The sequence below is a fragment of the Cetorhinus maximus genome, chromosome 7 (genome assembly GCF_964194155.1).
Source record: "Cetorhinus maximus chromosome 7, sCetMax3.hap1.1, whole genome shotgun sequence".
NCBI classification, from domain to species: domain Eukaryota; kingdom Metazoa; phylum Chordata; class Chondrichthyes; order Lamniformes; family Cetorhinidae; genus Cetorhinus; species Cetorhinus maximus.
Window position 1 is genome coordinate 21,339,991 of NC_135885.1, and position 3,247 is coordinate 21,343,237.

Here is a 3,247-nt window from a genome sequence, read left to right on the forward strand (position 1 = left end):
CACGCTGGGCAGGCCTTAATTGGCCAGCCCACGTAAAATGGCGGCACGCCCCCAATTGGGGGCGCCGATTGGAGGCGTGCCTGCACGAGCCCGCTCCTGAACATTCCCCCCCAAAGGGGGGAAAATTCTTCCTCTGAAATAAAAACAGAAAAGTGCTGGAATTATTCAGCAGGTCAGGCAGCATTAGGGCAGGTGACCAAAAGCTTGGTCAAGGAGGTAGGTTTTAAAGGGCTGAATTTTATTGGGGCCTTAACGAGGTGATAGTGAGACTTCCACTCTTCAGGGAAAGGAAGTCCTGCCCTCGTGAGCTGCCTGACAATCGGATCAGAATTCAGTAATGGAAGCTGCTGGGACTACAAGCAGTCTCAGGGAGAAGGAGCATGGATGCTGGATTGGGGTCCTAAGGAGGCGGGGGAATGAGGTAGGTTGTCGAGTTCTGGAGGCCAGGAGGGGAGCCACAAAGGTGGGGGGAGATTCCCCAAATGGGCACAAGGCATCATTCCCAAAGGAGGTAACCCCCCCACCCCTTTCCTTCCTGTCTTTTAGCTCAAGTTGATGAAAGATCGAGCTGGCCTCCTACATTCTGCCTTCCCAACCACCTGTATTATATTTTTCTTCAATCACACTGTTTATTGGAATTTCTATTGAAAGGAATATAAATATTTGGCTTCAGGGCACGGCATCAACTAATCAAATTCCATCTCAAAGTTTCTTCATCCACTCCAGGGTCGGTCCAATCTTGTCACACGGATGGGCAGGAATGTTGGGCATAATCCCATCATCCCTGACAGGAACTGGATAATTGAATGGAACAGCCTGGTTCAACCTGGCCTGTGTGTCAGCCATTGGACTCACTGCAGTGGTGATTAAAGCAATCGAACCAATTGCGCTGGATATGACTATGACAGGCTCCTTGGTCCAGGCATCCTTCACATAAGACCCGATTTTCCACATAGCCATCTTGCAGGAAGTATTATTGCGGCAGAGATAGAAACAGGCCTTTAACTGGTCAGTAATTAGCCAATTAAGGGCCTCCATAGGCCTGAGGGCAGGCAGGCTGGCTGATGCCTTACCCGCCCACTGTATTTTGGGGCATAGCTCGGGGGGTGTGTGGGAAGGCAGTAGGCTAGACACCCATCCTATTTTACGTACCCTCCACCACCTGCAAATACGTTGGCTGGGGGGGTCAGTAAAATTCCCCCCAAAGAGCATCTTAAAGGAGGATAGAGGGCAGAGAAATTTAGGAAGGGAATTGGAGAGTGCAGGGCCTAGGCAGCTGAAGGTATGGCCAGCAATGCCGGAACTATTAAAATTGGGGATGCTCAAGAGATCAAAATTAGAGACTTCAGAGAGTTGTATTGCTCGAGGATCTAACTTAGATAGAGAGTAAAGAGGACCATAGCCAAGAAGGGGTTTGGAAACAAAGATGAACATTTTAAAATCAAGGTGTTGCTGGACTGGGAGTCAATATGGGTTAGTGAGCACAGGAATGCCAACACTGACAACACATCCTGTTTGCTTAGCTTTGGCCTGAAGAATCCTAACAATCTAATATAAACCATTTGTTAGACACCATCACAAAGAACACATTCTCATAATATAAAGATATTAAGAAACAATACTCTTAAGCTATTTTGTTCTGAATCTTCTACCAAATTATGCCCAATTTGTATGCCTGAGCTTAGTAATATTTATACCTCTTGCTTCTGTTTTTATAGTTGTTTCTTCCCAGCACACTGTTTTGTATAGTCATCAGCATTTAGTTAGCCTCTCCCTCTCTCTTTGCACTCACTGTAGCTCCCTATACTAACCAGCACAATGTGTTCTTTGCCTATGCCAAGATGTTAATCTGTCATGTTATGTACATCATGGTGTGGCAGTGTGGCTGGAAAAGTGAGCTGCTGACTGCTGAGGGCTGCACTTTCCAAAGGTGGCTTGTGAGGAGAAAAGTGCAGGTAGGAGGAATTTGAGTCCTCTTACCATCTCATGCAGGCAGCTTGCTGAATTAACGCTATGGTGAAGCTTTCCGTGAGGTTAATTTTGTGTAAGATAAAAAGAAGATTAAGAAATTTGATACACAGCGTATAGAATCATGGAACCATAGAATGGGTACAGAACTATATGCCACTTAGCCCAACATGTCCATGCCACCACCCTGTAAGAGATTCAGCTAGTCCCACTCCACCAGCCTGTCCCTGTAACCCTGCAAATTTCTTCAGGTGTTTATCCAATTCCCTTTTGAAAGCCACAACTGAATCTGCCACCAACACTCACAGGCAGTGCATTCCCGATCCTAATCTCACACTGTGTAAAACAGCCTTTCCTCGCTGCTCTTTAGTTCTTTTGCCAACCACCTTAAACCTGTGCCCTCTGGTTAGCGACCCTTCCACCAATGGGACCAGTTTCTCTCAAATCTCCTCTCCACCTTTGCTTCTCTAAGGGCAACAGTCACAGCTTTTCTAATCCATCCCCGGAACCTAAGTCCCTCATCCCTGTAACCATTCTCATTAATCTGTGCTGCACCCTCTCTAAAGCCTTCATATCCTTCCGAAAGTGCAGTGCCCAGATTAGGACACAATACTCCAATTGAGACTGAACCAGTGTTTTATAAGGTTCATCATAAATTCCTTGCTTTTGCACTCTAGACCTCTATTTCTACAACCCAGGTTGTATATGCCTTTTTAACTGCTTTCTGCTCCACCATTTTTGATGATTTGCGGACATATACATCCAGTCTCTCTGTTCTTGCACCCGCTTTCGAATTGGGCTTTTTAGTGTATAGAATCATGGAACCATAGAATGGTTATAGATCTACATGTCATTTGGCCCAACAAGTCCATTCCTTATTCTTCCTATCCATTTCACTGCATTGAATTTCATCTGCCACTTGCCTGCCCACTCCACCAACTTGAAGTCTATCACTGTCCTCCTCACAGTTCACAATACTTCCAAACTTTGTTTCATTTTCAAATTTTTGTGCCCTGAGCACACAAGTCTAGGTCATATTGCGGCGGTTAAGTTACTTGCATAGTGATCCAGTAGACCTGGATTTATTCTAATGTTACAATCCCAGCTGATCTTACTACTGAACAAGTTAGGTTCCAAAGGAGAACTTGGCTTCATGGATCCTAACTTTTTTTGAAACTGTGGAGGAAAGTTACTGAACAGATTCACAGGAGTCTGCTGGTGAATTTTGAACACAAAGAATAAAACATTATTAAACAAGAAAAATGAACTATATTATACC

General features: G+C 45.0%; 1 pseudogene; it reads right to left on the reverse strand.

Moving 5' to 3' along the window:
• Positions 1-686: 686 nt before the first annotated feature.
• On the reverse strand, positions 687-960 carry LOC144682405 (NADH dehydrogenase [ubiquinone] 1 alpha subcomplex subunit 3 pseudogene; annotated as a pseudogene).
• Positions 961-3,247: the final 2,287 nt, after the last annotated feature.